Source organism: Dipodomys spectabilis, unplaced genomic scaffold (genome assembly GCF_019054845.1).
Source record: "Dipodomys spectabilis isolate Male_0828 unplaced genomic scaffold, ASM1905484v1 ptg000140l, whole genome shotgun sequence".
Classification (NCBI taxonomy): Eukaryota; Metazoa; Chordata; class Mammalia; order Rodentia; family Heteromyidae; genus Dipodomys; species Dipodomys spectabilis.
The window spans coordinates 16238576-16262105 of record NW_024870817.1 but is presented as its reverse complement, the minus strand read 5'-3'; positions in this window follow the sequence as shown (position 1 = coordinate 16262105).

Here is a 23530-nt window from a genome sequence, read left to right as displayed (position 1 = left end):
CCCTTGATTGTCTGCCATCTGTAGGACTGAGCTAGAGTATTTTCCCAGGCATGTTCTGTGACCCCTAGAGATGCAAGGTTAATGTCCACATCACTGTCATTCCTGAGACAGAGTCAAAATGTCTTCTACAGAGTAATTGCTAAAGAACTAGTTGTCAAGTGACCATATTTCATGCATTAATTTCATCAAAAGGAATTGATTTAACACATCACTTCCAACAGCCAGTAGCATTTTTGTTAGAATAAGCAGCTTCTAACAAATGACTGCATTTATTAAGTTACAGTGTAACTATTCAAAGTAAAAGCTGAAAAAGCATATGGAAAAAATGGTACCTCATTGTCAAAAATGATACAGAATCATGTAAAATTTAACTTGGAGATAAAGATTTGAAGGGGGGAAATTCACTTTACTTTTCCAATTAGAAAAAGAACTAGAAGTAGGTTGCTGGAAAGGGAAGAATAAAATTTAAAATCTTATCAATCCGTTACTTGCCTTATACAAAACACTGCTCTGTTAGATGCTGTGACTTAATTGGAATCGTACTAGTACATCATATAGGATAGAAATGATAATGTTAATTATTTTGAACAGTGCCCCAAATTTAGTATATGAGAATACATAAGATGTGTGAATATGCCAAAGACAGAGTATTCTATAGTAGTAGTTTTTATCCTCATTGTTTCCATTGCTATGCCCTTTCTCAGATGAAAATAATTGTCTATCATCTCATATCTGTAGATACATAAAGGTCAAAAGCTTTCTTACCTACTCTATAGTCATTAAGCTAATTAACAGCAAATCATTCTTGACTAATTTCTAAATGTCCTGAATTATCTACATGTTGATGACCTAAATGTTAAAACATTACATTTTTGTTGAAAAACTACAGCACAATTAATTAATTAATATTGAATGGGTTTGTAGGTAGCCTTATTATAGATAGTAGAGAAAATTATGTAGAGATAATACCTGAAGAAAATCATGACAAGGAACTCAATTTCCTCATGTCACATAATTAAAATACAAACTGAAATTATTTTAACTTACAAGGGAAAAGCTCATTCCTATAAATCTGGCAAAAGGTCTGTTTTTTTTAATAGATATTTTTATTGTGAAAATACTGTACAGAGGGGTTACAATCACATGATCAAGGTAATGAGTACATTTCTTATTGAGCATTGTTGCCTCCTCTTTTGTTTTCCCCCTACCATTCCTTCCCTCCTACCTCCACAGCTACATTCCACCGCCCACCACCACCTGTCCCTAAATTGTAAAGTTCGTTTTTCCAACAAAGCATCTTCTACATTTCATTGTTGCAATGGGTCAATCTGTATCCCAAAAAGTCTGTTTATTTAAGGAAATTGAAGCAATTCATTGTATCCAGATTTAGGATAAATATTTTGCTACATGCTGAGGCATCTGTTGTGATCTGCATTGTGTGTGTGTGTGTGTGTGTGTGTGTGTGTGTGTGTGTGTGTGTGTGTGTGTGTTTAGGAGTGGTGTGAATAGAAATTGAATATGAATTTTACTTTCATAAGCTTTTCTACAGCTCTTCTAAATTCAAAAGTTTTTAATGAGATTTAAAGGGAAAAAGTTTCCCCCAAGCTCTGAAGGATATAGGACTTACTTTAACTAGAAAAAAAAATGAACAAAGCAAAACAATGTGCTTTTGTACTTAAGTGCAGTAAACTCTGAGTTTTCATAAAGTAATATAACAGTCTGGTATTTGCAAAGAAAACCAAAGAACACCACAATTCTTTTTGAGAGCAGGATTATGCCAAGTAATTTTGAAGCATCTGCTAGCCCAGCAGGATGGCATGAAGTCAGGAATGAGAAAACCAGGGGATGTATTGCTTTCCTTAATTCAATGAGTATACAGCTGTATATCCAATGAAAATGGCCGCAGGGAGGACTGGATAATCCCAGCTGAAGTCCAAGCTTTTAAACTGGATTTAGCTTTCCTCTATATCAGTATAGGGGTTATACACATATCTGTGCATGCACGTGCGCACACGCACACACACACACACACACACACACATCAATTTGTATCTCCACGGTTCAGGCTTTGGCACACAAGCTGAGGGCTGACTCAGGAAGCAGTCAGATATAGTCTTAATTCTGCCCATTGCAACAATGAGATGTACAAGTCGTTATGTCAAAAACTAAGTATTCAAATGTTTTTTTTTCTTTTATGCAATTGTTTCTAACATATTTATAAGATGATTTCTATATTGCTTTGTATGTCCCTTCCCCACGGTATAACACCTGCTTTCACTGTATTTTGATATTGGTATAATTTGTGGAGGGGAAGGGCAAAAACAAATCATTTAACTAGGGATACAGGTGGACCCAGTGCAACAATGAGATGTACAAGTCTTATGTCGAAAAACCAACGTTACAACTTCGGTGGGGGGGTAGGGAACCGAGTGGGGGGAGGTGGGGGGATTATGAGAAGGGATGGTAAGGGTAAACAAAGAGGAGGCAACAATGCTTGATAAGAAATGTACTCATTACCTTGCTCATATAATTTTGTAACCCCTCTGTATGGTATTTTCACAACAAAAAAACTTATTATAAAAAGAAAAAAAAAGAGATATGGTCTCCATTCTGGTCCTGCTCCATTGTGACCTTGGTAAGTGATTGACCTTTGAAAACTTCATCAACATCATCAGATAGCAAGGCAAGTACAAAATGAACTCTTTGCCCTGCCACTGAGTATGTATTTCAGGTTCTCAAACTGCTGTATGGGCCTCATCGCACCATCTACCCACCCTACTCCCCCTCTGGGCAAAGACTTCTTGGATAAGTATAGTTGGAGTGAATAATTGTTGACATTCAGCTCCAATTAGCAAGACTGTCAACAAAATTCCCAGAGAACAAAGACATACTGTAAATCTTGTCAGGAGAACCTATCCCAGTTTATCACTCTCAGGACTGGTAAATAGACTTAGAGATGAATCTTCTAATATGGTCTCTACTAACAATCAGGTGATTTATATCCCTTTGTTTCTGTCATTTCTTTTGCTTCTGGACAGGTTTTAAAACTTAAGGGAAAATAGATGAGTTGATTGGTGGGGTTGGGATCATGAGTTGGGGAGGATGATAGAAGAGGTAACGCTGATCAAGATATATTGTACTTGTCAACTGTAATGTTTAATTGAAACCCCTTAGTAAACTATTAAAAGATAAGAAGAAATACCTTTAATCACAATAAAATTAATGGCAAAGAGGAATACTGTTTACTCAGTGTCTCTTTGGTGATCCTAATATCTAATTTTATATTATTATTATTATTACCAGTTATCTTCATCTGTCATTCAACAATTTAAGAAAGGTTTAAAATATTAAGTACTCTCTATCACCACTTCTCAGGATGTAACAGTTTTTGGATAAATTATAAAATATTGGGACTGCATGAAACATAAAATCTGTTTAAATCAATGTCATCAGTTTACAAATGGGAATCCTAGTTCTTGAGGTTAACTTGGTCCTAAAGATAATCAGGAGCAGTCAAAACCCAACCAGGGGCTAAGGGATGTTGCTCAGCAGTGGAGCACTGACTTAGCATGAACAGGGTGTGGGTTCAATCCCCAGGATCGTAAATAAATAAGTAAATAAATAGAGCTCCAACCAAACCAATTCCCATTTACAAATCTGATAGTCTTTCTATATTCTGTGCTCTACCCTGCCCTATTCTATATCATTTTCAAATTTTCATTTTCTTTCTTTCATTAGCAAGTTCTTTTATGTTCTCAATCCAGAGCTGGGATTTGAGGGTGAATCTAAGCATCTTAGAAAGAATGAGAAGAATGGAGAGATCATTTAGAAAATTCAGAAGTCAAATGAAGGGACTTAGTTTCATTCAGGATGGAAAGTACTTTATTTATATCTGTCCATTTAACAATTTTTCATGACAAGCTAGGATCACTAGTCAGAAACATCCTACTTCTCAAATTTCTCCTCTTTCTTAAATCTTTAGGAATGAAGTTTAAAATTTTTAGCAAAGATACCATTTAATTTTTATGATTCATAAAGATCAGTCTATTAATACATTGGCATCTACTTTAAAATGCAAATGTAAAGGTCAATAGGTAATACTACAGCAGTTATTACTATCTGATAGCATCTCGATTCAGTTTGATGAATTACAGCAGCTTACACTGTCATATATAGTTTGCTTGTTTTTCCTTATTTTATCCTTATTCTATTGTCCTGTGCTTTTATTATTGTTGTGGAATTGAGATAGTTTTGTTTTGTTTTGTTTACTTGAGGCAGGCCTTAGTTTGTAGGCCAAGCTAGCCTTGAACTCTCTTTCTACACCTGGTTAGCTTGTACTCACAATAGTCTGGCCTCCATCTCTTAAGTGACAGGATTACAAAGATGTCACATTGTGCTCAGTCATTACACATTTGAACCTCAAGTAGTTTCTAGCAAAATATAATTTTAACTGCAAAAGCAATTCTGAAAAAAATCTGTGTATGAACATGACAAGCAGGAATTGGGCTGCTCCTGTTGTCAAATATAAAGTACCACGGTGCCTTTTAATTTCAAAGAGTTCAGCATAAGGATCTATAGAAATGACCAAGACCACAGTTCTCAAGAGTTTTCATGTGAAATGATGTGCACCCAGCAAGATTTTATAGCCCAGTAGTTAACCAAGTGCAGACTCTAGACCAACAGTACCACCACCTTCTGGGAACTTGACAGACAGGTAAAGTCGTGAGCCCATCTCAAACCTACTATGCGTGACTGCTAATGAGACTGTAACAAAATACTACAAATAGAGTATCTTAAACAGAAATTTATATTACAGTTATAGGGACAAAAGTTTAAGACCAAGGTGTCAGCTTTTCTTTTTCTGAGCCCTGTTCCTTCATTTGCAGATGGCTACCGTCCTGCTCTGTCCTTACACTTTATGCCCTTCCTCTGTTACAGACACCACCACTGTTTCTTCCTTTATTATGAATATACTGGCTCTGTGGGATTAGACCCCACTCTGCAAACCTCATTTCACCTTAATCACTTCCTTAAAAGCCCTGTCTCCAAATACAGTTGTATTTAAAGCTACTAGAAAATAGGACTTCAACTTGTAGACTTGGGGTCCACACAATTCAGCTCACAAAACCTAGAATGTAAGAATCACAGAAGCTGGAGTCTAGAACATTATGTTCAATATGTCCTCTAGGTGATTTAATTAGCCAAATAATGTTTGAGAAATATTCCAGATAATTTGTATGAGCTGAAGTGAGAAGTGAGAGGTTTTACAGTGTTAAAAGAAAGACTATCTCTCTTTTTTCCCCTTTCTTTCCTCCCCCCTTCATACACACACACACACACACACACACACACACACCCTCTGAACCCTCTGAGTCTGGAACTTGTGACTAGAAAAGGATGCTGCTACATAAAAGCAAAGCTGCAAGCTATTTAATGGCTGCTGGAGAAACAGGCAAACTCCACAATTCCATGTTGGTATTGAACGGACTGAATCTTTGTCACAATGGCTTCAGGAATTTCTTAAAAGTGAGATGCTATGAACTACTCATTTCTGACTGAATCAGATTCTCAAAAAGTCATATTAAAGCCACCTGATATTCTAGGAAGAGGAAAGTTGGCATAGAGCCATAATTAACTAAATTGGTAGATTGTGGTTATTAAACAACAGAGGAATAAAAATAGTACTTCCAAATCTGGTTGTGTATTTTATAAAAGCTGAAAAAGTAAAAGACTAAAGAGAAGAAAACATCACAAAATAACTCCAAATTAGAATTTAAGTATCATAAAATTTTAACACTGATACAGCAACAGAGCAAAATTATCTCTCTCTCTCTCCCTCTCCATGTGTCTTTCTCTGTGTCTCTGTATCTGTCTCTGTCTTTGTCTCTCTGTCTTTCTCTGTCTCTCTCACTCACTCCTTCTCTCTGGTTAGCACTCTCTCTCTTCCCCTGTCATACTTCAGCACTCATACTTACATTGCCTGGGTATAATGCTCAATCATTACGCATAGGTTTGCTCTCATGGGTAATACGCTGGGTTGTCAGTGCATCTGCACCAGTACTGATACCATATGTACTTTATAAAAACTACCTACTATTGCTTATGACTTAGCCAAACACAATGGTGGATTCTTATAAACACAGCACTCTGGTTGCTGAGGCAGGAAGCTACAGAGTTCATCTGAAGTCATCCTGAGCTGCATAGAAATCCTGACTCAAAACACCACTAAAAAAATAACATTTTGTTTAAATAAGGGTTCAGGTTGACCCATTGTAACAATGAGATGCTAAAGACACTATGTTGAAAAACAAACTTTACTGTTTAGGCTGGGGTGGGGTAGGGAGGGAGTGTAGTTGTGAAGGTGGGAGGGAAGGGATGGTAGGGGAAAAATAAATGAGGAGGTAACAATGCTTGATCAGAAATGCACTCATTACCTTGCTCATGTAACTGTAACCTCTCTGTACAGTATTTTTACAATAAAAAAGTATCAAAAATAAAGGACAAATATCCTCATTCTCTTTGCCAGTCAATACTAGTATTATGATTCAGGATTATAGATCTCACTTTCATCAAATTTAAAGATAGTGGGATAATGACTTAACAATCATATATAATCATTAGAAAAAAGATTCCATGACAGAGTGTTGGCCTAGTTTGTCAAGGCCCTGGGTTTGATTCTCAGAAATAAACACAGATAACAGATTGTGGAAATTAACTCAACTTTGCCCCTGCTACATAACTAAGAATATCAATAAACTGTAAGGCACTGGAGTTCCCACTTATAATCTTAACTACACAGGAGACTGAGATCTGAGGATTATGATCCAAAACTAGCCTAGGCAATAAAGTGCATGAGAATCCTAATTCCAATTAACCACTAATTTTTTAAGCCAGAAATGGAGCTGTGGCTTAAGTGGTAGATCTAGATCTTTGAACTCAAAAGCCTAGGGACAGCACCCATACCCTGAGTTCAAGCCACAAGACTGGTGCACACACACACACACACACACACACACACATATGTGTGTGTGTAATTTCCTTTTGAAATATTAAGATTCATTTTAGGCAGCCTTCTTGTCAAGCATCTGTGTTTCTAAAAATTTCCTTTCCTTTTATACCAAACAGTTGATTTTTATATTAAGGTTCTATGATTCATTTTTAAAAAGACTTCTTGTATTTTTAAAAAGGAGCTACTGTGTATGTGTCTCATTACATCATGTGTTTTATTCCCTTAACAACAACAAAGATGACTTAGCTCTCAATCATGTGGCTCTAAATTCTGCCTCTGACACAGATCTCCAAAATCAATTGTTCCTATACAAAGTAAAGAAAGTTTTTATGATGTATGCAAAAGGTCAACATATACAGAAATTTTGACTAAATCATAAAATGGAAACTTACATGGCCTTATTCATCTCACCGTTGTTCTATATTGTTCAGGTTTTCGTTTGTTTTGACCTTACTTCTGTTGCAACTTTGTATTGACTACTTGAACAATAACTAACAAAACACTATCAGCAATAACTCATCAGTATAACTTGCACATTCATCTGTAGATTTAACTACATGGCAGTTGGCAGCATCAACCCACATGAAATAGTTTCCACAATGTCACAAAAATAATTACCTTTAAATAACTTCCTTCCATATGTCTTAAATGACAATGAATGAAAAGCCTCAAATTAAATAAGATTATTTATAGTTAAATATGCTAATAAATTTTCTATAATATATCGGTCTCAAAATCATAAATGAAGAAACAGTATAATTACCCTTTAAAATTTCCCCTCACTTGTACCTCCAAATAAACTTTGCAATTCTTTTATGGAATTTTATGTTCTAGTAGCAACTCTCCATTTCTATTGGGACCAGAGAATAAGGAGAGCATTTCATGTCATAGCTATGGCTCATCTGAACCCAATACTATTTTTCTTCAAAGGATGAAGACAAACAAGTACATAAGAGTACATGAGATAAAATGTAGCATTTACATACAATTTCCATTATTTGTTTTAATGAAAACTGTTTACTGAGGTCATTTATAGACCCAGAATATAATGAGTGCTGGAGATTTTCAATGAAGTATGTTCTCCTGAGCTCAAGATGGTTGCAGGACTGAATTTCAAATGTAAGGGGACAACACAATTCATTTTTAAGCAGTGATTTAAAGCAAAACTGCATACAATAAATGTGTGAAATTACCATGAAACTAGTCTTCTAAGAGTCTACAATGAGACAGGAGAGAGGAAACAAGAAAGGAAATAGAACAAAACATTACCAACGGCATCAGTGAGACACACATGGAGCGTGCTAATGATTAAGAAAAAAATCTCAAAGATAAAAATATTTTAATAAATAATAATTATACAAGTGAATTAGAGAAATTTCTTTTTATGCGAATGATTGATGTAAAAAGGAATTATAAAGTAGATAATAAAACTTTTCCATTGTATATCAAAATAATAGATTATAGGGCACTTGATGGTGAATGCTAGATTGAGGTACATTTGCATAGCACATAATTTGCAGTTTTTGAAGTGTCTTCATTTGAAATTGATAGAAGCCTTCCAAGTATCAGTGCTTCCCACAGAAAGACATTTTCTGGTCCCACATCTCCATACTTAGGAAGCATGATATTTTAGGTTAACATTCTCTAATTTTAGCTTTAAAAGGACCCTTCTGAACTGTCAACCTTCCATCAGCAAATGTAACATGAAAAATATGCACACAAGTAGCTTTAAGGATTTGTATGGTGAATATTTAGAAAAATTAACCTTCCACGGATGCAATACAGGTGCTTTTCTATGGCTGAAATATGGGCACTGTCCCTCAGTTCTTCAGCTTAAGGGTAGGGCACTTGAGCCATAGAGCCACTTCCAGTTTTCTGGTGGTTTATTGGAGATAAGAGTATCAAGGACTTTCCTGCCTGGGCTGGCTTTGAATCATGATCCTCAGATCTCAGCCTCCTGAGATTACAGATGTGAGCCACCCTCGCCTGGCCATGATAGACACCTTTCTAAAGGACAGACTGAAGTAACAAATCACAATGTTAAGCAAGGTAGAGCAAGGTCACATAAAACGCTCTCATGCAATTCTTGCCTCATATCGTGCAAGAACTCTTGCATCTTATCCATGTATAGAGTTTCTTCCCTCCATGATTTTTTACTTCATTAACAAAATCTAGACTTCTAGTATTAGATTTTCATTTTCCCCACTTTTTTATGACATTTAACTCTCACTTTGAACTGAACAAAAATGAGAGTAGAGCGAATACAAGACCAGAACCAAGTGTTTCATGAGTGAAACATCGTACAGACTATCATCTGAACTATATGTGCAAAGTACACATTCTCAAGACTCTGTAAGATTGTCATCAAGGAAGTTAAGAAGCTGTCATCTGGAAGTTATCCAAAATTGAAAACAAGAAATAAACATTGTTATCTTGAGACAACAACAAAACTCAGACCCAGGGCCATGCAACACATTCCACCAAATACTTCCTTCTCACCAGCACTGATTTTTGTGGGTCATCTACACATTCACCTATATCTACCCCCAAAACATCATCGGTCTTGGTCACAGCTCATCCTTAAGGCCTTGCTGAGACTTCTCTACACCTGGATTTCCTACCTTAAATTACTGTAGATCTTCCACTTTCCGGACAAGGGAAAAGATAATGTGATCCCTTGTGCAGTTAGATAAACTTGGAACAGAGCAGCTTATTTAAAAAAAAAAAACAGATATAAGACCAAAAGAGCAGGAAAATTTTAAATATTATGAGAGCAACAGATGTTGGGATCCAGAAATATTTCCAGAAACCATATCTCCAGATTTGTTTTGAAGAATGAATGACACTGTAAATCTAACACAGACACCCCATCTTCTCTGTAGCATCACATTGTATCCTAACTCTCCCAAAAATTTTAGTCATATGCCCTTACATTGTAAGATAAACCTTTCCTATCTTGGTCCTATTTAAGCAAGCCATATCTGATTAGAGGACAAGGACCGTGTCCTTGTTGCATTGCAGTAAGGGCAGTAAGCTCTGAAGGCAGGACTCATAGCAGAATATTGTGATTCTTCTGCTCCTTATTCACAACTCTAAGCTAGAAAAATAAATGAACATGTGAAAATATAGGACTTTTTTACTCTTGTGTCTTTATATAGCGTTAAGGTAGGGTGCATCTGACACACTATTTCCAGAGTGAATATGTCTAACTTTTTCAACTCAGAGTTCTTGTGCCCTTCACACACTTTGCTGATTTTCCTTATTGTGCATGATAGTTGCCTGCCTTTCCACAACCCCATTCAGAGAGACCCCACGACTGTTTCTGAAGAATCAAATGCACTATAATTTTTTCACATATTCCATACTTCTCCCCCACCTGCAGCCACTAGCTGCAGCCACTTTCTGCTTTGAAATAGTAATTTCTGATTCACAGAGGCTTATCAAAGCCAAACACATGTCCCTTGCTGGTGCATCCAGAGGGTTAGATCAGCAGTAACTGGTCTGTTTTTTTAGAGAGTTTATGACACCTTTCTAACAGAACTATTAGTGATTCTGCCAAAGTAAAATGATATCCAATTTAAATTTTAATTGCCTTTTCATTAATTAGAAACACAAAGTGTTCAATAACAAATAACACATAGCAAATAAAATAAATAGGAAAAATAAAAATTGTATGTATATAAATAAGTCAAACCAAAACCCTAGTCAATGCTAGAAGGAAAAATGAAAACAAATCATGCTTATTTTTCTGAAGCAAGAACTCCAGTCTCCTGTTGTCTCCGCAGTCTCCCCATGGGTAATCATATCCACTTTTTCATTTAATAATAGAATAATTGTTCCGTTCAGTGTGTGGCCATTAGTCTAGAGCATCCCTACTGGATACAGTCAAGTAACCAAGTCTTGGATAATGGGATGTGATGTAAGTAGAGTGTTTTGGTTTTGTGGTTTTTGTGACATTACTCATTCTTTGTTCTATCCTCTTACAAGTTAGAACATAACCATGGCACATCATTAAGTTAGAATGGGATGTAGACAGACAACTGACTCGACTTACATACATGAGAAGAGTTTACCTATTATAATGGCTGTCACGAAAGAGATAAAGGTTTATGTCTATATTTGTGCCTATCTTGGGGCCTGTTTGCTGTCCCTAAGCACTTTGCTCAAGACTAGGTCTCTACCAGTTGAGCCAGAGCTTCACTTCTTACTTTTCGCTGGATAATTAGAAATGAGTGTCTCAAGGAGTTTCCTTCCTAGGCTGGCTTTGCACCTCAATCATCAGATCTCAGCTTCTTGAGTTGCTAAGATTACAGGCATGAGCCATTGACAGTCACCTAAGCTTAAGCATTGTACTTAGAGGGTCCCAGTATTCCAACAGGTGCTTAGCCACCACTCTAAACAATGCAACCATCATATTTAAGACATGATTACAAATGTATATCTTAGCTCCATCAAAAGTGACAAAAGAAAGCCCAGAGTGTCTGCTGTACATAGAAGCAAGCTCCAACTGTGGCATCTAAGGTGAGGAAATGGATACAGTTCTCCCTGAATCTATGATTAAGAGCTTAATTTTCTGGAACAAAATGAGAGTGTCAACTTTTATTACATATCTGTTCAATAGCAGACTAATCAAGACTCCTTTCATTGAAAAAATATATAAAAACAATAACCAATTTATATGATAAAAAATGAAAGAACTTCAAATAATGCTATATGGCCACAGAAATTATATCCCAGTACAAACCAAATCATAAAAAGCAAAGTTAAGGAACTTAGAGAAATCATTTAATCTCTCAAGATATAAAATGTTTCTAGTTTGTACTTTTCTCTACACAGTTTCTCTGTTCTGTGCTTTCTCTTGCAAGCTAGCGTTCTAATAAAGAAGTCACCACTTACCGGAGACTGAGGATTGCTACTTCTATAAAGGGAATTAGAGTTTCAAAGAATGGCAAAGCATGTCTTCCAAAGGTGCTCAATATTCTTCATATCAGAATCTCCTTTAAACCCTTCCACTACCACTAGGAAAATCTGATATTCCAGAGGAGAGATCAACTTTCTAGATCACCTAATTCTCTGCCTTTCTCATTCTGTGAAAAACCAAAGCAGTCAAGTTTCCCAGTTCCAGAATTCTCCCCCTGTAGCTTTTACTTTTCCTCTTAGTTCTCTCAATTTTCATCCAAACATTATTTCAGTTGCTGATTTTTATCTACATTTGATACCACTGCCCTAGCAGGAAACATCATGGAGAGAGTCAGAGAAACTTTTTTTCACAGTGAAAACAAAGTTATTATTTTATTTAACTATAATGTCCTTTTTTATTGTGAAAATACCGTACAGAGGAGTTACAATTACACAGGCAAGATAATGAGTACATTTCTTATCAAGCATTGTTGCCTCCTCCTTTGTTCCCCTTCCCATCCCTTCCCATCTCCCACCCACCCTCAGAGAAACTTTGACCTTGATTTTATTTATTGGGAGCTCTAAATAAAATTTTAATACTCTATCTTTATGTATTAGTCTACATAGACAGTCTGGTTTGCATTTGAGATCTTGGCCATTGTGAAACTTTAGTATCTCATTGCTAGATACCTATATAGTGCATCACAAATCGCTTTTTCAGTAAAACTCCATGTACTCTTATGATTAACATAATTATAGCATAATTTATGTGCTAAAGTTATTGTTTTTAATGTGTAATATTTAAATTTGATCAGGCATTTCTTCTAAACATAGTTTGATCTGGGAAAGAAGGGATGGAGAAGGAAGAGATGGCAGGAAGGTAGGAAGGCAGGAAGAAGTGAAGGAAAGAAGGGAATACTCAGATCTTAATCATTGCAGGTACCTGGCCTGGTTTTATCACTTAGCTATTCAGGTGGATTATCCCACACACATTTGTGTGTCTTGATAAAGTATGCATATACACAGAAATATGGACAATATTAGAAAGACTGACCACAGATGTACAGAAAAGGGGGATACTTTTAACTGGGAATGACAAGATTGGCCTTCTGGAAGATGAGGGATTTAGGCTGGCTTCAAAATACATTACATTTGGTGTCACACATATGACATAAACATGAGAAATTCAGAGAAATAGATGAGAGAATAAGAGGAATATAAAAAAGTATCACTAGTTGGGGAAAGAGAAGAAAAGTCATTTTAGAGACTATGGTCAATAAACAAACACAACACTGTGAATAGTCAGGTACAGCAGCCTCTCCACCCATAGCCATCTGATCCCAAATACTCCAAAAAGCACAACATCTTGCCTTTAGAGATTCAGTTTTTGGGAAACCCAACAGATTCTTCCATAGGAGTAACTCTCAGGACTGTTCTGGGTATTAGAGACTCTCTTGTCATTACATTCTATGTCATTACATTCTATGACCAAGAAGAAATGGATAAAGATTTACCGTAATCAGGTGCCTTTGGAGGATGTAGACAGTATAGGATCTGGAGCTGTGCACAGAACCTCACCAAGACAATGGGTGGTATTCTTAGAAGACATCATGAGAACTGTTTAGAGCTTGATTTGAGCCATTTGTACTCTGGTTGTGACCTACACATAGGAAGAATATGATCAGATACACTTTTTTAAACTATATAACTATTTTCACCAAAAGTCATCCTGTAAGAAACAAAATGAGAAAGAGCAAAGAGTTTATGAAAGACCCCCATATAAAGGGGCATAAAGCCAGGGACTTGATCTAATTTGTCCTTGCTTTATTACAGAGAGTACAATGGTAGCTGGCATTGAAACCCATTTTAGGTACATATGAAAAATGTTTTCCTTGTGACAAACCCTGTACTTGGAACGTATTAGCTCATTTAAGTCTCATATATAAACAGAGTGAAGGAAATTCAAATTCAGAGGAAATAAGAGTCTTGCCCTAGGTCATCTAGCCTATGAATGGCAGTGCCAGAATTTAAATCCTAGTCTAATTGACTAAAGCCAATGCTATTAACAACCATGAAATAATTCTTCACCAGACAGGAAACCAGACTATGACTATAGCATTCAGTAATCTTTGTTTGGCACAGCTCACTCTGAAGATGGTATCATTCAGATGCAAACTGGAAGAACCAGTTTTAGAGACATGGAGATGTAGGATATTAAGGAAAGCTAAACCGTCAAGCAGGCTTTAGTTTATAGAATCCAATTTGGTTTGTCTGAATTTTATTTGGGACCAGAATTAGTTAAAAGAATAAATGTTTTGCTTCTCTCCTTGGTTCAACTTTTTATTGAAGGAAAGCAGAAAATATTCGTAATTACCCATGGCATCAAAACCTATCATGTCAGTATGGAAATGCATCAGGTAATTACTTAGATTCAGAAATATCAACTAGTAAATTCCCAAGAAAGATACAATAACCAATTACTCAAAAATATTTTTATATTCCTTTAGCAAACTTAAACTGAATTGTTTCTCTAATCATTTCTATGAATCATCACTAACCCAAAGATGTTTACTCTGGAACTTTGTAAGACAGTAAGTGATAGAGGAAAGAAGATAAGGATAAGCTAAAAGGGAGAGTATCTATCAAATAGTATCATTCATTTTGGATTCATTACTTTTGCCTTCCAGGACTTTGGCTGGTAACATTGTATAATCTGGCTGCTAAGTGTGTTTCTGAATGTTTCTACAAGTACCAGAGAAGAATAGGACAACAGAGACCAAACTAACTGCCAGGCTTCCACTTGCTAGTAAAGAACGGAAATGAGTCATTCATTCTTCACCCACACTCTTGAAACTAAGCCTGAAATAAGTTCAGTGCAGAATAGAACTCCATCTTTTTCATTCTCCTCTCCTCATCTGCAAGAACAGTACCTACTATACGTGTTTGTCGTATAAATGTTTAACAGATTGTGTTGAGAGAAAACTGAAATTTTCTCCTTTTTTCCCCTTTATCTAGGATACACAGGAAAGCATGAACCCACAGAGCTTTGCATAGATAGCCTAGGAGAAAATAACCGCTTAGATATTAACAGGCCCCTAAAATACATGCCTGAAATAGAACTTCTAATTTCCTCCCCATAATTTGATCCCTTATTGTTCTCCCTCTGAGTGCCCCTCCATCTTGCTAGATGCTCAGGGCAAATGGTAAGAGTAATACTTGATTCCTCTCATTTTTTTAATATAAAAATCCTCAGTAAGAAGATCGTGTCCTCAAAATCCAGCAATAACACTTCAGTCCATGATACACTATTCAGCATTGCTACACATCTGTCTTGCCATAATACTCCTACTGATTGCTCTGTTCCCAGGTATTCACATCTGTATTTTAAGATTTGTCCAGTTAAAAGTAGGTATTTTGAATCATGAATATCATTTCATGCTTCTGCTTATAAAGCTCCAATGGCTTCCTGTAATGTTCAAAGCCTCATCTGCCATGACTTCAAGATTATAAGGATCAAGTCTCCATTTTTTTTTTTTTTTTTTGCCAGTCCTAGGGCTTGATCTCAGGGTCTGGGCACTGTCCCTGAGCTTCTTTTTCTCAAGGCTAGCATTCTACCTCTTGAGCCACAGTGCCACTTCCAGCTATTTCTGTCTATGTGGTACTGAGGAATCAAACCCAGGGCTTTAGGCCTGCTAGACAAGCACTCTACCACTAAGCCACATTCCCAGCCCAAGTCTCCGTTTTTTTTTAAAATAATATTTTATTTTATTGTAAAGGTGGTGTACAGAGGGGTTACAGTTATGTAAGTAAGGCAGTGAGTACATTTCTTGTGAAACAGTATTCCCTCCCTCATTTCCTCCTACTTTCCCTCACCCTAACTCCTCACCCCATCAAGTTACAAAGTTCATAAAGTTCAATAGTGTCTTGTGAGTATTGCTGTTGCATTGGTTCATCCTTTGCCTTTTGTCTCACCATTTTGTTATTCCCTTCCATTTTTTAAAAACTTCATCTTCCACTACTCTGTCCTTTCTGCCCTCATCATACTTTCCTCTGTTAGGACAAAGCATGATCACTCCTGATTCATCAACATTGTGTTTGTAATCTCTCTGTATGGAAATCATGTTCTCTTAATTTTCATGTGGTAAAATCCTTTTCATTATTCAAGCTTCAGAAAAAAAAATCTAATTATCAAGATTTCTTTTGATTACTGATGTTGATTCTCCTTGTAGTACTTAACACCAGATACATTGTATAACATTACTATGGTTTGCCCCTCCTGTACGAAACTTACCATGATATAAACCATGACGTTATGATGATACTTGTTTGTTTAACCTATTTTTTCCAGCACTGATATAGTTTTGATAAAGTAGGTCTGTTCTTATGATGTTCATCTCATCTGCTGAACTTTTTAGTTGATCATTATGTTATCACATCTATGTAAGCATGACAGATACTGATGACTACTGAGTCATCTTATACTGACTGAAGAGTAGAATCTGGCAACCCTCTCTTTAGGAAACGTTTTAAACTCCATATGTATCACCAAGCCAATTCTGATACACCTGTGTCAAAAGTTAGCTTCTTCAGTTAAATTTTTTCTGAGTATGATAGCTTAGATTATTTTGGTAATTGCCTAAGTATCAATGGTTGTCTTTTAAATACTAGCAGTAAAAACATTCCTCTTTGTAACAGCAGAGAAATTGGTTAGTACTTAGCTACTTCAGTATTGTGAACTAAATTCACATTACAGAGCTAACTTTCCAGAGTTGTAAAGAGGTGTCATTTAGAATAACTTCACTTTGCTAAGCCACTGTGTCATTTCCATGCCCTGAGGCTCCTTGTCCAGGATTGTTATGAAAGGATGCTTTACCCCAATCACCATAAATAGTATTAGTGCCCAAGCTTGATCTTCAAAGGCTAGAAATTTGGCCTGCCTCACAAGAATAAATTTGATTTTTCCCTAAAATGTTTTAAGATGTTTTTTTAGCTTATTTCAACAACTTGTTTTTCCTATTTAAATTAGTTATATTACAGGGCTAATTGACATTGCCAACCAAGTTGAATGATAGTTATAAGTTTGTTCTACAGTTGTCTATCTCACTTGCTATTTGTATTCAAATTACAATGAATCTCTGGCAGGGTGGTGGTGTTTATTTTTTACTTTTTATGTTGAAGAGATAGGAAATAACATACATTGAAAAGACAAGTAAATGAATCCTAGAGAAGAAAAATTAAGGCAAAATAAATAGAAAGCCAAAATATATTGAAATTTGAAACTCACAACAACTCAGTGAACATTCTTCAAGAATAGTTGATATAAAACTATTAGCATATATATTCTAAAAACCACAAATATTCGAGCCATTCATTAATTTTCTGTGTTTGAATGTACGGTTTTGCAATCATTTTCTCTCTGTTAGAACTGAGGGACATGAAAACAACTGAAATGATCTACTTACCCTTGATTGACAAGTAATATACTCATTGCCTTACTCATGGAACTGTAATACCTCTGGACAGCATCTTTACAATAAAATTAAATTAAAAACAAGAAAAGGTAGCAAGGTCAAAAATTTCTCCTTACTAGTCAAGAGTTCTGAATGAGACTTGCCTCTGAATGCATCTTATTACTTATTATGAAGTACATCATAATAGCCTTCAAGGATTTTAAAACCTATTTTGAGAATAAATTAATTAAATTCAAAGTCACTGACAGTAAGTGAAAACCAAGTGATATAAAATTTAGTTTTCAATTAAAAATATCTGGTAAAAACTTAATATGAAGGACAACTTGCTCAATAGTAAACAATACTAGATAATATTTTATACATTAAAAAATAAGGTAATTAACAAATTTATCCTATAATATGCATCAACCTTTATACAAGACATATTTAAAATATTGATTACTGAAAGCATTTGGCATTAAGCAGAAAATACAAGCTTAATGCATGGCAATACAATACCAATACAAAAAAATGTATTATATCCACATATTATATTGTTTTTTAAGTGACTGAAAATTACAGTTATTGTTGTCTTCATGGTGTGAATAAAAGTAAATTATTGCTTGGTGCTAGATTCACGTCTATAATCATGCCTCCGCAGAAGGCTGAGATCTCAGAATCCTGGCTTGAAGCCAGCCCAAGTAAGAAAGTCCATGAAACTATCATCTCCAATTACCTACCTTCCCCCAAAAAGCCAGAAGTGGAGCTGTAGTTCAAGTGGTAAAGTGCTAATCTTAAGCCAAAAAAGCTCCCAGGCCCTGAATGCAAGCCTCAGGAATGGCAAAATAAATAAATAAAACAAAGCAAAACAATAAAAGTAAATTGTCAGATAAATCTACAGCCCAGTGCTGGAATGATCCATTTCTTGACTAAAAGACTGTTTATAGACCAATAATATCAAACTAAACCTACAAAGCATCTGATGGGAAGGAAAATTACAGGATCTTGGTTGATTTGTTCCTTTAAAAGTAAGTCCAGTCTTTTGCATCTTGTGTTTCAGATGTAACTCTTCAACATACTGAAGGTGAAGGAGTATAGGATTTCTTTGTCAACTCTGTGAATGAGGAGTGTCTGAGAAACAAAGGAAAGACTATATTCAGAAAAGCCAGGCTAAAGAACACCAAGAACCACAAGAGAAGAACAGTATAGATAGAAAGTCAGGCAAAACAAGAAGAAAGTAGTACCTTGTAGCTCCAGCCCAAACTCCTCTGGGGTGAGAAAAAGTCAAAGCCCTGATCATAAAGTAAGCTTGGTGACCACCGCCACAGACAGACCAGCAGGCCATCACTGATGCAGGAATCTGATGGGTCAGTGACTCCTTACATGAAAAGTTTGCATCGGATGTGACAGCCTTTCACTACTCATAGCTAAGAGAGAAGAAGCAAAGCATTATTGTGTAGGAAGGCTTTCTGCTTGAAACTGAGATATTCAGATTATATCAACAGTGCTCAAACTGCTGATGGCCAACTAGGCCCTGAGACTTAGACACAACCAGAGATTGTGAGACAAAGAATCAGTGACCAGTGGAATTTTCAGCACCCAGCTCATGTCAAGTGGCCAATAGCCACCAAGAATGAACATACAGAGAGAAAATTGCCCTATCCTGAGAGTCAAGCACAGGACTGAGATCATGTTACACCTCCCAGCCTTAACCTTTATCACAGGATAACCAGAAGTCTTCATGAGATCTGAAAGAACTGAGACTTGCAAGTAGATCAGCTGAGTCCCTTACATCTCCATACTTGGCTGAAAATCATACTTGGTAGTATTTGTTGCCTATACCACGAACAAGTACATGATGAGAACAACCTGTGGTGCTGCCCTAGGGAAAATAAGCAAGGCAACCTGTGAAACAATTACAACCTTGACAGGCCCACAGACTGTGCTTTCCATTACGCAAAGAAAGGGAATGTTGAATATGAAAGCTGTAGGAAAATGGACATCACACCTTTAAACAGTGTAATTCTGAACTTGCATAAAACACCAACCCAAATACAAGGAAATATTAGAGGGCCCAGCTACTTCTCTTCTATCTGAGTAGTGCTAGGGAATCAGGTCCTACTGTGAGCATGTGAGCAAAAGTTTGCCAACTAAGTTCTATGAATGCAACATGGAAAACCTGTGAGACACTAATAAGAAACAAAACACAAGAATCATAGGTGTAGAAGAAGATGTATACTAATAGGCTTGAAGATATATTAAATACAATGGGAGGAAATTTCTCAATTTTTAGAAAGAACAGCAATTAAGGTACAACTGGCTACAGTCCAGACAGAAAAGAATCATGACAAGACACATCATGTTGAAAAACTAAGTGTAGAAAATAAGGAAAGAACACTAAAAGCTAAAAGAACGAACTGCCAAATCATCTACGGTAGTATCACAATCAGAATAGCAGCTCATTTCTTACCAAAAACCTTAAAAGCAAGAAAGGTATAAGATGGTATATCTGAAGCACTGAAAGTAAACAACTGTTAACCTTGACTAATCTATCCAGAAGAGCTATCATTCACAACTGAGAGACAAATATAGTCTTAGCATGTTATACAAAAACTAAAGCAATCTATGACCATTATGCCAGTACCACAGAATAGATTCAGAGGAATTCTACACAGAGAAGAGGAAGATAAATGTAAACAAGAAAATAGGGGAGAAAATAAATTCCACCAGATGAGCAGATAAACAAATGAAGACTAGGAGAAAACCTAAATTATAAAAACAACACAATGGCCAGAAGGAGTTGCTACATAATAATACTTACTGGTATCAATTCTAATCAAAACACATGCAATGATGAGTAGGATTAAAATGACTAACCTCTTGTTTCCATTTCTTGGAGTTCATTTCGATAAACATAATTTTATGTGATCATCTGCACATAGCTATTGAGTCTTTGTGATCCTCTCCTAAGAGTATCATCTTTTGGTCTCACTGTGTGAATATTTAAAGTCCTGTATAATTTATCACACCCAAGTGTATTTTTGATCTATTACCATCCCTTGTGTTTACTTATAGATTTATAGGCACATTCTAATTACCACAAATGAGAGAAACCATGTAACCTATGTTTCTTTGGGTCTGGCTTATTTCACTTAATATAATTTTTCCAAAGCTTTCCATTTCCTTACAAATGGTGCAGTATCTTTCTTTCTGATGGAAGCATAAAATTCCTTTGTGCATATATGCCACATTGTCTTGTCCACTGAGAGGCATCTTGGTTGATTCCATACCTTGGCTATGGTAAACAATGCTGCAATGAGTATGGTTATGCTGGTAGCTTGACTGTGTCCTTTCCCAGGAGTGGGATTGCTACTTCATAGGGAAGCTATATGTTTAGTCTTTTGAGGAATCTCCATACTGCTTTCCAGAGTAGTTGAATAGGTTTACATTCACAACAACAATGTAGCAGTGTTCCCTTTTGGCAACATCCTTGCCTGCAGCTGTTATTGTTAGTTTTCTTGATAATGGCCACTCTAACTGGTATGAGGTAGAATCTCAGTGTTGTTTTGATTTGCATTTCTTTTATGGCCAGAGATGTTGAACATATGGTTTGTCTTGTATGCAAGTTTATCTGTTTGGGGAAAGTAAGAGGAACACAGAAATAGTGGGATAAAGGATGAACAAATATAGCAGTGATACTCACTAGACACTATGTTGAAAATGAACTCTACAACTTGGGGGATTAGAAGGGGAAAACTTGGAGAAAACAAAGGAAAAGGTGACACTGTTCAAAAAGAAATGTACTCATTACCTTATGTGACTGTAACCCCTCTGTACATCACCTTTACAATAAAAAATTATGACCTGGCCAATTATTGTTCACAAGAAATGCATCTTACTGATCAAAACAACTATTTTCTTAGAGTAAAATATTGAAACAAATCAACCTTGAGAGCCAATGAGAATGGTCATTCTTCTATCCAATTAAGTAGATTTCAAACCAAAATTAGTCATAAGAGAAAAACAAAGTTCACATTAACAATCCATTAAGAGGAACAACAAGTGCTGATAATTCCTAATAATTACCTCAAAATATTGGTGCTACCCACTGAGGCAGCCAAACACAACTGGACTTAAACCACAGATAGACCCCAAAATATTGATAAAGGGAGACTGCAATACCCTGACCTCACAAACAGACACATCATCTAGACAAAATTATTAGCCAAGAACTTTAGAAACAAATGATACTATGGACCAAATGGGTTTGACAGACAGTTACAGAGTATTCCATATGGTAGCTGCACAATACATAGTCTTTTAATAGCCCATAGAACTTTCACCAATGTAGTTCACATGTTAGGGCATGAAGAAAAATAATTCTATTTATTCTATCAGACCACAATAGAATAAAACCAGGATTTCACAACAAAAAAGACTACAGAAAACATGCACCTACGTGGGGATTGAGCAAGGTTTTGTTGGATGGTAAGTAGGTCATTGATGAAATAAGAAAATGATATTTAATATAAATGTATAAATCTGGAGTGTAAGATTAGAATTTTGTTTGTTGGTTGGTTGGTTGATTGGTTGGTTGGTTGGTTGGTTGGTCATGGAGCTTGAGCTGGGATCCAGGTTGCTGTCCCTATGTTCTTTTTGCTCAAGACTAGTGTTGTACCACTTTGAGCCATAGTGCTGCTTTGTGTTTCTTAGTGATTAATTGGAGATAAGAGCCAGACACAAAGAAACATAGGTCCCATAGTTTCCCTTATTTGTAATAAATGATATATGTCTAGGATAATATATGTCTAGCAGATGAGCAGAATAGCTCAATAGATATGTACATATGACCAAACAAGATGATGCTAAGGGAAATGAACTCCAAGACATGGTCACAAGAGGTTTTCCTTTGTTGTTGTTGTCTATATTGTACTACATGATTTCTTTTTCCTTTTGTGTTTTTTGTCCCCCCTATGGTTTATCCCCTGTTGTCACTGTATTTGATTTTGATACCCTGGGAATTGTATATACATTTATCCTGAATTAGGGAAGGGGAACAAAGGGAACCAATGCAACAGGGATACTCACAAGACAACAGGTTGGAAATGATCTGTACAAATTGGGAATGGGGGGGAAGAAAGTGGGAGAAAAGTGGAGGGGCAAGTTCGACAAGAAATGTACTTATTAACTTACTTATATAACTGTAACTCCTCTGTATATAACCTTGACAATAAAATTAAATTAAACTTAAAAAGAAGCCTCACAAACTTTCCTGCCCAGGTTGGCTTTGAACCACAATCCTCAGATCTCAACCTCATAAGTGGCTAAGATTACAAGAGTGAGCTAGAAGAGAAATTTTTAATGGCTCCTTAGAATCTATTGAATTTTGTAAGAGGTAAGTATCATTAAAAAAACATAGCCCTAAATAATACCTTCTTATAATTATGCTTGTTTATTATTGAATTTTTTAATGCATGCTGTGTGGTACCATAGAATTTAATTACCTGGAATTTCCTTGGGTCCAAACAAGGCAATGGCTAAAAATGTCAGTATGAATTGATTTTTTTCCCCTTACAGTTTCTAACCACATCCCCTGCCAATGTATTTTGGACAGTTTCTGCATATTTAAAATTTCTTTGTAAATGACAAAAAATTTCTAAACGCCAAATATTATTTATATTGGTAAAGCAGTAATATGCTTAGGAAGTACAAAATAAAACAAGGAAAAATACTAGTGATTGTTACACAGGTGACTGTAGTTCTCACCTCTAAGAATGTAGCCACACTTTAAGATTCTCCGCTTTGAAAAATACTCCATAAGTCATAACTACTGCCAGTGTTTGTGCTGTTTCCTTCTGACCACAAGGATTTATGTGCTAGTAAAATTGTTATTGTTGTTACAGATCTATAAAAAGATTGAGAGAAATAGTTTTCACAAATTTCTGATTCAAGATGGGAAAATATAACCATGCAATGTTAACGAAAAATAGATTTATATATTGAAGTAAAAATACTTAATAGAATTAAATTCAATGGAAAAACATAGAAATTTAAATGAAAAGACAAGTATTTTGTGATGATATATTGATTTATAATTCAGCAAATAAAGTGGCCTGAGGAAAAAGGAATTGTGAAAGATTCTAATTTCATGGCATTTAACAATTAATAAACA